At 33.6% G+C, this 15,007-nt stretch overlaps 2 long non-coding RNA genes across 2 annotated transcripts; one reads left to right on the top strand and one right to left on the bottom strand.

Annotated features, from left to right (window-relative positions):
• The first annotated feature begins 613 nt into the window (after window positions 1–613).
• On the top strand, window positions 614–2,737 carry LOC133876502 (uncharacterized). Its single transcript, XR_009901552.1, has 2 exons — window positions 614–1,119; window positions 2,500–2,737. It is a non-coding gene; the product is annotated as an uncharacterized LOC133876502 (long non-coding RNA).
• A 3,267-nt stretch (window positions 2,738–6,004) lies between these two features.
• LOC133876426 (uncharacterized) lies at window positions 6,005–9,165 on the bottom strand. Its single transcript, XR_009901536.1, has 3 exons — window positions 8,569–9,165; window positions 7,416–7,451; window positions 6,005–6,181 (listed from the first exon to the last, which is right to left on the bottom strand). It is a non-coding gene; the product is annotated as an uncharacterized LOC133876426 (long non-coding RNA).
• Between the last annotated feature and the right edge of the window lie 5,842 nt (window positions 9,166–15,007).

The raw sequence follows: 15,007 nt of genomic DNA, 5'->3' as shown, positions 1-15,007 counted from the left end.
TGTGATATCACATCTCATATGCATGGGTTCCACACCAAATGCGAATGTGTACAAATAACACATCTCCATACTTATAGGCGCAAGAAACATAATAATTAATATTTAAAACATTAAATGCAAAGAAATGATAATTTAAAACATTAAATGTGAAAACTTAAGGTCAACGTGTGTAGCACCCCAGATTTTAACATATAAAATATAATGTCTTAAATTATATTTTAAGACCTAATAATAAGGTAAAAGAATATATATGAATATTTATGAAAATAAATATTCATCGATTAAAATGTTCAAACGGACCTTAAACTTTAGAATGACAGAAATATGGTCAAACGAACTCCGTTTTGGTTGATTCAAAAGCCAGAACACTCGTCTCAAAGTCCTCTAGCTATCCTCCAAATTTCATAATTTTTTTGACTCCGTTAAGAGTATGAAAACACCCACAAAAAATACTACCCCTATTTGGACGAAAATTAATATATAACATTATGGGCCCATTTTATTTCCACGTGATCAAACTCAGCCCATGTGCAGCCTAGCCCATCAACATTTCAAACCCGGTACATGTTGGTGCCCAGCCCCAGTCCACACATACCCCTCAAAATCAGTTTAATCACTATGAGAACCAAGTGAAGTTTAGGAATGGTTAGTTAGAAATCTAAGTGCTGGTTAGAAGGAGATAAGAGATATATAAGAGTTTGAAATGATGGTTTTCTATCCTCTTGCTGCCCACCGAACACTTGTGTAATCCCCAACCTTTGATCAATGGTGACTCAAACCGATCTTGGCCTCTCAATAGTGTATAAATATAGGTGCAGCTCCCCTCTTCAATTTCACGCATTTCTCTCTCGGTTTCTCTCCTTCTTCTTCCCTGCTTTGTAGTGCAGCAGCTCCCTCTGCTCTTCTCTTTTGTTCTCTCCTCTGGACAGCAAACTAATGCTACTCTTGGGGAAGACAATTGGAAGAAAAGAAGAAGCAAAATCCCTCTCCGTTTCAGTTTTACAGTAGCAAAACAAAGAAAATCAGAACCCAGTCTCTTCTCTTCTCAGTTTCTGTCACGGCAAAGAACTCTCTCTCTCCCCTGCTGTTCTTCACGTTTTGCAGAGGATCCTCACGTGGGTAAGTCTTAACTCTCACTCTCTCTATTCTCTTTCCCCCTCTGTGTCGGCTACAGCTAAAAGAAAAGAAAAAAGTAGAATAGGAAAAGATAAGATAAAGAAAGAAAAATAAATAAAAGACAAAAGGACCTCTATCTCTATCTCTCTCTCTCTCTCTCTCTACGTGTCCCAGAAGTAAAGGAATGATGGGTGTTATATGTATATATACACCAGATTTTATGAGATTTATTATAACTTATTTAACGTTTTAAGAGATGTTTAAACAAAGTTTTTCAAAGCGGAGTATTTAATTGATAAATACGTCGTCATAATGCCTGAATAAAAATATAATATTTTATAAAAGAGCAGTTATGCTGTTTAAATACTTTTAAAATATTATTAGGCATTTAATATACTAATGCCGTTATTTTGCCTAAATGTTTATAAGAGATTAAATTAGAATTATTTTATAAACTATGACAATTAGTTATATTAGTTGTTATGTCTATTGTTATAGAGGATATTATGTTAATACTATGTAAATAACCATTTTTAATGAAAAATGATATTTTTGTCATTTAATAATAAATGTTGTTATAATACCCACATAATGCTAACATGAAATATGTGGCATTATAATTAACTAATTTTAAGGTTAAAAAAAAAATAGTGTTAATATGAGTCTATTAGTGATTTGTACTAATTCACTATTATTGGTATTAAATTATATTGCAGCTAATATTTGTGTGAACACTTTTCTGAAGTAAAAAAAATAATTGTGAGTATTTCTTACTCACTGAAGATACGTGGTGGTCTTTGATAATGTTTTGATTTCGGATTTCTTTAATTGTATACAAGTTGTTTGGCATTTTGTTTGGAACCATGTCTATTTTATTGTCATGAATGGTGAACATGTTGATAAACTGTTATTGCATATTTACTGTGAGAAGATATGAACTTATTAATAAAAATGACCAAGGGTTGATGTCCTAAGGCACTAATGGATTTAAGACTGCGGGTTAACGTCCCAAGGCATCAATCAATCTTTGAAGACCGAAGGTTAATGTCCCATGCCAAAGACCGACGGTTGGAGTCTCAAGGCAGTGCTGATTCAGACCATAGGTTCAAATAAGACCAAAGGCGGTTAGAGTCCTTAGGCACTGATCAGTAATCACCAATAATGGTAAGACCAAGGTCAAAGTCCTATGGCACTAATCAGGATTAAGACCGATGGCTTAAGTCCTGAGGCAATAAGTAATAAATAGACTGCAGGTTAAAGTCCTAAGGCAAAGACTAAGATTATGCATACATATAACTGTCATCATAATATTGTGTGGTGTACTTTTAAATGATTCAGTATTTCATTATGTTATTGGAGAAAGTTGACTCACCGTTCCGACAGTATGGGATTGCGGTGTTAACCACAACCACATACGAGTTTTTGCAGGATGGAAGGAACGATACAACTAATAGCATTTATGTTTAAGGCTAAGACTTTTAATATGTAATATTTGATATGTAGGATAAAACAATGGTTACTTATTAAGTGCCGCATGTAGCATATATGTTAGTGCTTTGAGTGTATTTATGGTATTAGAACTTATGGTTCATGTTTTAATATAATGAGGTAATTCAGTCAACTCTGAAGTGTTATGTTCCTAGTTTTTTAAAGAAAAAATATATTCGACTGCCAATTATTTAACTCTGATGATGTCATAATGACACGTGAAAATTGAAATTTTCAATTACACCTTTTTGTAAAAAGCGAATTGGTACAACATGAAAATCTTAAAGGTCAATACAAATTTAACAAACTTAACAAAAAAAAATAATAAGAGAAAAGTACACATAACCCTCTCAAACTACCACATCATTGTTAATGTACCCCCCAAACTGCCAATTGTGTCAATCTCCCCCCTTAAACTACCAGAAAATGTCAATGTCCTCCTAATGACAAAAATGCCCTTCATAAAATTATTAAAATAAAATAAAAACTAAAAAAAATTATTAAAAAAATATAAATAACAAAAATTTATTCCAAAAAAAATAAAAAATTAAAACTGTTTTTATTTTTTTTTTAAAAAATAATAATAATTTTCAGTCTTTTTAATTTAATAAAAACAGGTTTTTTTTTTTCATTTGTTTTATTTTAAAAAAATAAATAAATAAATTTCAGTTATTTTTTGTTTTTTTTTTCTCGTTTTTTTTTCTTTTTAAAAAATGTTCTTTTTCGTTTTTTAATTTAATAAAAACTGGTTTTTTTTCATTTGTTTTTTTTAAAAAAATAAATTTCAGTTATTTTTTGTTTTTTTTTTCCTTTAATCGTTTTTTATTTAATTTTTTTAAAATATTTCTTTTTTAGTTTTTTATTTCTTTTTTTTTAAAAAAAAGTTTTTTAGTTTTAGTTTTAATTTTTTGAATTTATGAGGACATTTTTGTCTTATTCAAAAAAAATTAGGGTCATTTTTGTCTTTTTGTTGGTCTTAAGGGGGACATTGACATTTTTTGGTAGTTTAGGGGGGGACATTGACACAATTGGTAGTTTATGGGGTACATTGACAATTGAGTGGTAGTTTGAGAGAGTTATGTGTACTTTTCCCTAATAATAAATATCATTAATGTCTTAATGGTTTGCTTAAAGAAAATTTAAAGCATGCAATGCGTAGTCATCCCCCCATAGCCTACCCATCCCGGCCGCTTGCTTGTTAGCTTCACAATTGTGAGAGGGAGGAAAAACAAAAATAAGCAAAAGCTTAGCAAGTGTAACATTCCTGACTAAATAAAAACGGTTAGGTTAAACATTTGAACAAATAAATATGGAGGTTAAGGATTTACAAATAAAGCATGTACTTTGAATTGAAAATTTCATTTATGAACTCAAAACTTTTCTTATCTCTTTTATTATGGCTTTGCATACAATTACGTCATGTATGCACGGGGATGTGGTTATATGATCTAACCTTTCGGGTCTAGCATCGTCTGCAGTCACCGATGTGCCCTGACGTTTTGAGCAACTGATTAACTACTAGGTGCACTCAACATGAGTCACATGACAAGCATAGTGATAGTCACACCTTCAAGCAAGACTTTTAGTATGGTACACTCTATCTTAACATGATTACTATGCTGCTACCTCTTTCTCCTACCAAATAGTTATTTTGTTTTTTCTTTCTTCTTTTTTTTTTTTAAAAAAAAATAGTAATCATTTCACCTTAACACATGCTCATTATTTAATCTTTGGAGGTTCACTAATATAGTACTTGGCATGTGTTTGATACCCTTTTCCTCTTATAACATAATTCCTTAGTTGGAAAGTTCTTAAAATGAAAAATAGATCGAGTGAAATCGCTAAACACCTGAACCAATAGAGATCAGTTATATAAATCGTATACCAAACACATAAAACCTAATTAAAAATCGGACCTAATTAACTTAAATTGATCTTTTCTAAATTCCTCCCCCTCCCCCTTCCTAATTTTATTTTTTATTTTTTTTAAAAAAAAAACTAAGGTAAATCTAATAACCATCCATTCCCTTAATAATCGAGGTCCAATGGAGTTCGGAGATGATGAAAGAACAAAATCTGATTACCCAATTTGAAGTTCACATTCATATGACAAATCAAAACAAAATTCAGCCCAAGTTTACCAAATAGCAAACCAGGTATATATACTTTCTTAAAACTAATTCGATTGTCCAAAAGATAAGACAGAATTAACCCTTAAGTACTAGCAGTAAAACTCTATCTATCATAATAAATGCTTTCCAATGTGTCTAATCAGCCAAGCTGATGATTATTCAAATCAGTTTGGTTCTATTGAATTTGTTAAAGTTGATATTACCTACTCCTCTCAGGCTCAACTTATCAAAATGTTTATCTTTCATCGTGGATGTTTGAATATTTTATTTGCTTTATTCTATGCCTTTATTTTTTTTTTTATTTTTTTTTTTAGGTTTATTCTCTTTTATTATTTAATCTGGTTTTTTTTTTTTCACCACTCTTTAACCTCTCAATAAATAAAAACTATTTTAATACAAGTTAATATATTTAAATACAGTCAAAATGTACCCATAAGGGCCTTTGTTTGTCTTTTCTTCTCTCTTTGCTTTCCCTCTCTATTTCATATTAAAAAAAAAATGATATTTGACCACCTCATGATACCAATATGAACATAATTATTGATTTTTTTTTTTTATAATTTCTTTTTTTTAAAAAAAAAAAAAAAGAAAAAGAAACCACAAAACAAGACTCCAACCCATTTACATGGTTTTGTGATTTTTTTTTTTAATAAAAAAAATTAAAAATTGTGTCATGGGTGATCAAATATCATTTCTCTTTAATATTATATATTCCTACAGTATAGATTTTCTAAAGTTTTATTACTCTTGTTTTTTTATTTTTTAGAAGCAAACAAAATTTGTCCTAAAAGTCCTGCCACGTACTGTAGCATAAAGTAAAGGACATTTTAGAAAGATCACTACATTTGTTTGCCTCTTCACTAATGATCATATCATTTCAAATTAATTAACAAAGCCTTATAAATTTGGAACGATGAAGTATTTTCTAGAGTTCCAAAGATGTAGCAATACTTTAGAGCATGGCAACTTTGACTTTCAAGTTCCAGCCTTATTGTCGATTACAAAATCTACTCTTCTTAATAGTAATTACGGTCATAATCATCTACGTACTATAGTGCATGAAGTAATAAAAAAGAACTAGATGTAATAATTACCTCCATATGCTATTTAATAAGGGTGAAAATACGGGCAGGTAATAATCGTCTGCATTCGTTATTTGCACATGCTGATGGGGATACGGTTTGTCACGGCCCCATTTTGGGATATAAGGGAAACGTGAGTTTGAGTACTAAAATCATATAAATGGAAGCGTGCATTTACAACATATAAATTTAAATCTCCTATTTTATTAAACATTTCTATTAATAATTATTTACAAGGTCATGAACTCCAAAAAGAACAAAACATACTATACAAAACTAGGGTTTGGCCGGTTCATCACGAACTATCGCTTTCAGCGAGGTCTACGCCCTTACAAGGAAAAGACTTCGTCTTACTGTTGTCATCTAGAAAGGGGTGGAGGAAAAAGGGGTGAGTTCGACAACTCAGTAAGGAAAATACAACACCAGGGGAAAATAAAACATACTATAAACCTTTATGCCATAATCTTTAGTCATGCATAATGACAGATTTATTCTACTCACTGATAAGAATTATTTTCACATATGATGAATTGCATTGATTTATAACCTAAACCAATAGTATGTTGATTTTTAATTTATTTTAGATGAATTAAGTGTTTTTGAGTATATTAAAATTTACGATAATGTTTAAAAGTATGAATATGATATGTGATTTTAAATTGAGTATAAGTTCAAGATTCAAGTTATGAATAGTTGTCTGAGAAGTGATATGCTAGGCTGTTTATGTTTTATAAGAAAACACATATTAAAGCATGATTCATAAAGTGAAATGTATTGTTTTAGGACAGGTGGCATGGCATATGAATAATTAAATAGGATTTGAAGAATATGAATAATGGTATAAGAATGACAGTTTATTATGATCCAGTATATTCTTTTTATCAGTTTTCTCTTTAATCCTTTCTTTGTGGTTTAACCCTTTACAGACTCTAAACCGCTGTTACCCGTGAGCGGAGCACGTTGGCTTTTGTCACACAGACCTATGGACTCAGCCTGTCGTCACAGGGGAGAGCCGGTTCCGAGTTGGGGATCTTCCCTAGGTGAAGGCCAACATCGGCTGGTAGCACACACCAACACATGGTATGCTTGCCATGCTACCCTATGGGTACCAATCCTAGCTGTAATAGTGCCTCAGAGTTAAACAGTTACTGCACATGAACGATTTGCTGTAATACTGTAGGCTCTGCTTTATCTGTATACTTTATTTCAAAACTGTAAGAGCCGTTTTCATAACTGTAGTCATGTGCAGAATTTAACTTTAGAATCTCTTTTCTTTCAAAATTGTATTCTTGAATAGAATCATATACTTTGGAATTCTCTGTAATCATATCTTTCAAATGCTCTCTTTTTCATCATTGTAAGTATGCATAATTCATAACTTTGAAATACCTTTGATCATATATGCATAAATCAAAACTTTAAAATGCTCTTAATCATAACTGTAATTTATGCACAAATTCTTGAATAATAACATATGAGTAATAAAAGCTTGTCATTAAAAATCACATACGTAAATGCTTTGTAAAATCCCCAACACTTTTTCAAAAGATTTATAATAAAATCTTGTTGGGGGTTTTTCGGTGTTGTATCCCCTTACCTGGACTTTCCATTAGCATCGAGATCGAGCTTTTACCTAAATAAATTGAAAGAAGAAGCTTAGAAGAATATTCTAGAATTTGTAGCCTAAAACTTAATTACAAAAACATAACACGTAATCAAAGATCTCCAAGTTGTACGGTCGGTCAACATCCATACTTTCACATTATTTCTTAGTGACTAAACTACCAACAAGCGCAACTCACTCAACCCCAATCACCGTAAATCTTCCAAAAATGGCAACCCCCTTGAAAACATAGACCATAGTCCGAGAGTCCACAACCCAAACAACCTAATATTATTCTAACTCGTGTCAAAATCACTTGCTAATGTCATTCTTCCAACTATGAACTCAATATCCAAAATCACACTAAACACTACTCAGTTATTTCAATAAAACATGATAATCTCCAAATTAGCCTACGGCTATTACATACCCTCAACAGAAATCACAGCAAAACAACATAACCAATTCCCATAATTAATTCAGTTAAAACTAAGGAATAAACCTAGCTCCAAAAGTTAACAGGTCACCAATACAATCGGACAACCACCTTACAAAATCTATACCCAATTTTCAGAACATAGACCAATCACTCTCAGCTCACACACATATAACCGGAATAGGAAAACACATTAACGTAGTAAAATTAGGGACTATACAACTAATCAAAACTCAAATCCTCATCATGATAAACACATAATCATTCTACAAAAATACTGAAAATAGGGGAATAATACTATAATCGGTTATACAACTAAACAGGGAATCCAAATCCACAAATCACCCAACAAAACATTCTTTCCAACAATCCACACTCAACATTAACAATAATCATAACCCAGAAAATCATCAAACACTCAGTAAACTGACACTTATATACACTACCACCAAACAATACTGCCCAAGCACTCATTGGCCAGATCAACACACAATCCATTCGGCTAAGTCACTATCATAATAAGGAATTTCTTCAAAACAGGGTATAATACTATCCACATAATCGACTAACAACAAAAACCCCTAATCCACAATTTATCAACTAGATTCACTTGGCCAAACAGAGAATCGGATTACTAGAAATACCCAAGTTTCATCAAATCTAAATTCAACAATAATCAAATCAATACACGATTTTATAGGATTAATATACCTTGGGGGTTTTCTCAAGAACCCAAACAAAAATCGCCTCTGATTTTGCCGGAAAAGTCGCCGGAAAACGCACAGGAAGAACCGGGTCTTCCTCTCGGGTCGTCGGGTCACCGAGTCGGGTTTTCGGGTCAGGGGCTTCGGGCTTCACGGATCGGCCGGAAAGTCGCCTTAGCTCGCCGGAAATCGGCGTCTGGCCGCCGGACATGGAGGATCGAACCTCCAGGAGGTTCGGGTCGCATGGGTTCTCCCGGATCCGTCGGGTTTGGCTCGCAGGTCGGGGGTTTCTCTCCCGGGTCTAGCTGGTTGCGGCCCGCGGACTTCACGGCTTCACGATCGGGGCTCCTCCCTGGTCACGGGCTTCACCGGAAGTTGTGTCACCGGCGTTCCCTGGGTTCTGGGTCCACCGGGTCCTCTCTTCCCCGCCACTCTCTCCCTCTCGGCATCTCTCCCTTTCTCCCGATCTCTGCTTCTCTCTCTCTCTATTTCTCTTCTCTCTAATCTCTCAATCTCACTCTCTCCCTCGATCTCTCATCTCAGTCTCACTCTCTCCCTCTCGCTGTCTCTGTTCTCGGCAAGAAAAAGAAGAATAGAAGAAGAAAGAAAGAGGAAGGAAGAAGATGCGGAAAGAAAGAAGAAAAAGAAGAATTAATAAGGGCAAGTCAACTTGCCGTGCAAGTTCTTCTCCTTCCCTTTTTTTATTTTTTTATTTTTATTTATTTATTTTTTTATATACTTATTGATTAAGTTACTTACTAACTAAGTTATATATATATATACATATATTATTATTATTATTATGTCTAAAAATAAACTGGGATATTACACGGTTAGTAAAAACCAATATCAGCATGGTTTTATGAAATGTGGATGCGGTTAATAACCGCATGCATCCTATATATATATATATATATATATATATATATATATATATATATATATATATATATAAATTAAATTCACTAAAGCTATGTAATTTTAGATTTGGTGAGTTTAGGACCTTTAGGTTATGTTATATTTTTTTTCTCTATCATCTCAAATTAATACCTCATTGCATTTATTTATTTATTTATTTTTCTCTCATTTGGTAATCCAAATCCCAATTACTTTATGAGACAATGATCCTCTATGACTAATAATAGCCAATTATGTAACAAATTAAATCTTAATTTATTTAAGCTTGCATATAGTAATAGTTGCATTGAATATAGATCTAGACAGTAATTCAAAACGCCATTATCTCATATGCGGATAGCGGATAATAACCATATTTAATAACCGTAATAATCGCGTAGATGCATGTAATAGTTATATAATATTGATGCGGATATCTAAAAGTAATAATCGTACTTTGCGGATGCATATGCGGATATTGTTAATAACCGCATCCGCATTTTCACCTCATATTATCCGCATATGCGGAAGTGGTTATCAAACCTCGATTTTCGCACACGTGGATGCGGTTAATAACCACATCCACATTTCCTTTATATATATATAATTAAATTCACTAAAATGAGGTCGTTTTGAATTTTATAAGTTTATAACATTTAGATTATGTTATGTTTTTTTTCACTATCATCTCAAAATCAATAGTTCATTACATTATTTATTTATTTTTTTCCTTTGTGTAATCTAAATCCTGATTATTCTATGAAATAATGATCATATATGGTTGATAATCATGTGTAATAAGTGAAATATTAATTTATTTAAACTTGCATATAATAATAACTGCATTACTTAATCTTGCATATAAATTTACATAGTAATTCAAAGCGCTCGTTACCTCATATGTGGATAACGAATAATAACTACGTTTAATAACGTCAATGACCGTGCAGATGTGAATATTGCTAATAACTGTATCCATATCTGCATTTAAATAATTGGATAAAGAGGGTTTTAGACGTTAGAGTTCAGAGTTAATTGTGGTTTTTTCCATCCGTGTGTTTTAAAAAATATGTAAGAAACACATGTTTAAGGGACACGGATTAGAGAGTGAGATGTAGGAAGTTGCTCAAACCCATAATAATTTAGGAAAAAATTTTGTCCCTATAAAGAATAACCATTTAGATAGTTCTCTTCTCTCTTCTTCAAAATATTTTTGCTATTTTATTATTATTTATATTGCAACTATTATCAAAGAATCGCAATCTACATGTGGCACTATGAATTTTTCAATACCCCAAAAGACAAAAGTCACAATTATAATATTGAAGAGAAATGCTACACTTTTAAAAAAAATTCTTTTTAAAATAATGTGTCATAATTCTATCTAATTTATTATTTTGAGAAATATGTTACCATGTCATAGAATTGTGACATGTCGTTTAGAAAGTAAATTTAAGAGATAAATTTTGAGAAGTGTAACATTTTTTAATATTGAAATTCTAAGACAAAATTCACATGCTTGAAGCCAGCATTGAATTATGCATGTGAGAGCATCCCAACAAGCTCTTAATTTCAAAGTTTTCATTAAATTTTGGTGAATATCTCAAAAAAATCAATTTAAGCAAACTTTCTATAATTTATCTACTTTGTTTATCGTCAGAATTCTGCCTCAAATTTGGCTCACAAATTTTATGAACTATTCAATTTTTTTTATTTTTTATTTCTATCATTTTTTGAATTCCTCTTATCTTTTACTTTACTTTTCACTTTTCATATCTCGTCATTTGTTAAGAGTGGTCGCTTAAAACTAATAAAAAATTAATATTTAGTTAAAATAGAGAAATAGTTGGAAGTTTAATATAATAAAGTTGTTAAAAATAGTAGTTAAAATAACAAAAATAAATTTTTTAACTAAATTTTAGTTAAAATTTAGAGAGCTTGTTGGGATGCTATGACAAAATCGCGGAGTATGGGACTTGAGACTAGGGGTGTACAAACGGAGCGGTTATAACTGCTTTAAAACTGCTAACCACTTATAATCGCTAACCGCATAACCGCTTTCAAAAGCGGTTATAAATAATCGCTAACCGCCTAGGCGAAGGCGGTTAGTGGTTATAGGATTTGGAAAAAGCGGTTAATAACCGCTAACCGTGTGTGTATATATATATATATATTTGGATTTGTAATGTTTTGGATTTATATTTGGATTTGTAATGTTTGGGTTTTAGATTTGTTTGTATTTGATTATTTGGATTTGTTATGTTTTAGATTTGTATTTGTATTTCGGACTTGGATTTGTTACTATTTTGGATTTAAAAATTTGCACTAAAACCGGCCCAAAAGTGCCCACAATCACCCCAAAACCAACCCAAAACTCAAATTAAAAAGCGGTTATACAACCGCCGGTTACCTACTCAATAATCGCTAACCGGCAGTTATAAAAATAATCACCTCTGCCTAGGCGGTTAGCAGTTGCTGTTGGTAAAATAGAATAACCGCCGGTTATAACTGTTTGTACACCCTAGTTTGGGACAGCTTAAGAGGTTTTTTTTTTTTTTATTAAACAAAGCTGAATCTCTTCATTAATGAAATAAGAGTATCCCCGAAAGGGAATATAGGGACACAAGCGTTCCCCAAGTATATCATGCAAAATAAGAGAAGGGATATCCTCAAGCTATACCAAATCTATTACCTTGGTTGATGCCTCCTTAGCTAAACAATCAGCTACCCTATTAAACACCCTCTCAATTACAAGCAATTAATATTGTCATTTTTCTTTAGCAAGAGAGAGAAACTCCTGAATCTTTTAGAGAGAGAAAGTTTTCGTTTTCAGCTTGCTTGCCGGGGGAGGGAGGCTCTCTGCCTTCCTCCTCCCGATCTTTGGTCCTCCTAGCTTCTAGGAGGCTTTTGTTCCTCCATGGTTCGTTCCATTGGAGGGTAGGTCTTCTCCCTGCCGTTAGGGCCGGGAGTTTTGTTTCCTCCCAGACTCGTTCCGGTGGAGGTTTTGTTCTCCTAACCCTTTTGGGTTGAGGAGTTTGTGTTCCTGTTTTCTTTTTTCTGACCGAAAAGCCTATATGCAATGTTGGTTTGGAGGATCGGCCGCTTCTTCTTCATGTCTCCGGTGGATCTCTAGCCGTGCTCTAACAGAAGGTTTGCTCTGTGCGCTAGATCTGTTTTTTTCTACTGGGTTTCTTATGACACGAGCTTCCCTTCTGCATTCACTGTCGCCATCTGGTTCGGCCGACTCAAGCTGGTGGTCTTGCCGCCCGTTCTTCCCGGCGCGTGGTCTGCACGTTCAGAATGATCTCTTTCTTTGTTTAGGCGCGTGTGGGTCACGCCATTTATTTCAGGTCCTAGCTGGTGGTGGTTGGTAGTTGGCGGTGGTTGTTTGCTGTGTGAGGTGCCTCAGGGGACGGCGCGTGTTACGCACGCGTCATCTCAGTTCAGGCAGTGGTCTTCTTCTTTGACGCTTGCTGTGTTGGTTTTTTGGTGCTGTATATTCTCTTGTTGCTTTGTTTTCACAGTTTGTCTATGTAATGCACAAATTTTACTAGGCTATTTGGTGCTGCAGTAGCTAGATCAGCCTCTTTCTTTTTAGAGGGTGCTTAATTGTAAGGAGAGGCTTTAAGAAGTGTCATTGTAATTTTTGTGTATTAGTTTAGGCAGCTACTTTTAAGTCAGACCTGGTTCTAACTTAAGATGTAGAGGTTTCTTTGTACCTCTAGTCTGTCTTGTATTGCCTGATGGCTTTGTTTAGAAATTGATGTAGCACATGCTACATGTTCCCAAAAAAAAAAAAAAAAAAAAAAAATCAGCTACCCTATTGGAATCTCTTCCCACATGAACTATGGTGGCATATTTGAACCCTGATAATTCTTCTTTAATCCCTTCAACAAATTTTTTGCCTTGGAACTTGGGACAACGTGAGAGGTTCTGATGAAAAGTAATGCACTGTCGGCAACGTGTTGGAGTAGGTTCTGACATTTCCTTAAACGGCTAAGAGCATTACTAGCAGCTTCCCTACATGGGTTCCCTTCCCTACATTTTAGGGAAAATTTTAAAAAAGTCAAAAAATCTACACCACAGCAGCTTCCCTTCCCTTTTCCATTCCCTGGGAAATGAACAGTTCTTCCCAATGCATTGGGAAGAACTGTTCACTTCTCACTCTATTGTTTAATAATAAAAAATACACACTCTCTCTCTCTCCCTCTGCACGCCTTCTTTCTCTCTCTCTCTCTCTCTCTCTCTGCAACACGTCTCACTTTCTCTCTCTCTCCCATTTCGTCATTCGCAACAGTTACCGTCGAGCCTACCAACGAGCCCAAGCCACTGGATCATCAGCGCGTGCCGCCACGGAGATCGGTGCTCTCACCTCCACAACCGGCCCATGATCTCGCCAATGATCTTCCTCTCCAACATGTACCAGCGGCCGGACACACCCCCCACAGGTCTCAACCCTTCAAAATCAAACAACCCATCGACTCCAACCTCCTCCATGTCGGAACCCACCACATCACCACCAATCAACCATCAACGACAAACAAAAACCCAATCCAAACACAACACCCTATCCCACCGGAAACCACCACCAAAATACACAAAAAAATAAAATAAAATCCCCAATCAGTCCAAACGCGCCTTCACCTGGCATCCCAAACGCGCCACTACGCCTTCACCTTCCGGCGTCCACCAGTAGCCCACGACGAGAGAGGCGAGAGTGACGGAGATGAGAGAAAGAGTTGAGAGAGGCGAGAGTGACAGGCGAGAGAGGAAGAAGACAAAGACGGTAAAATAAAAGAGAAAAAAAAAAGTGTTTATGGAATAAAGTAAAGTAAAATAAAATAATATATATTATTTTAATGATATAGGGAAAAGTAAAGGGAAGCTATTGTGAGAAATTTTTTGATTGGGAAGCAAAAAGTGTTTTTGTTCCCTACATGTAGGGAAAATGACTGGGAAGGAAAGGGAACCTGCTATGAATGCTCTAAGGATGAACGGTATTTTAAATTGAGGGATTTGATTTAGGTACCGTCAAAAATATTACAGTGTACGTGTTTGTGGTTTTTTAACCGCTTCAATTTAATTTTAAATTATAAGAAAATAGAATATATTAAATTTATACCCTTAAAGACTACAATATGTATGATAATTTTTACGACACCTAAATTAAATTATAAATCGTTAACAATTTAAACAATTAATATGAGTCATTAGACGTGTGGATTTCACTTAAGCTCCTAATTTAGGGCATGTGTGGGTGAAATATTTTTCAAATATTGTTTTTTAAAATTGAAATTCTATTAAGATTTTATTCAATTTTTTTTTTTTTTTAATTTGTCTCAGATTTTTTAAATTATTTTAACATAATTTTAAAAAATAAATTCTTTTAATATTCATAATTTTAAATACTTTTTTTTAAAAAAATCACACATTCAAATAGACCTTTAAACAATTAATCGATGTGAATCACACTTCATCATTAAAGGTAATTTTTAAATTCTTTTTCAAAAAAGAAAATTTTGATAACAGCTTTTAACATGATAGAAGCG

The sequence above is a fragment of the Alnus glutinosa genome, chromosome 8 (assembly GCF_958979055.1).
Source record: "Alnus glutinosa chromosome 8, dhAlnGlut1.1, whole genome shotgun sequence".
In the NCBI taxonomy this organism is placed as follows: Eukaryota; Viridiplantae; Streptophyta; class Magnoliopsida; order Fagales; family Betulaceae; genus Alnus; species Alnus glutinosa.
This window is presented reverse-complemented; position numbering and strand designations above follow the sequence as displayed.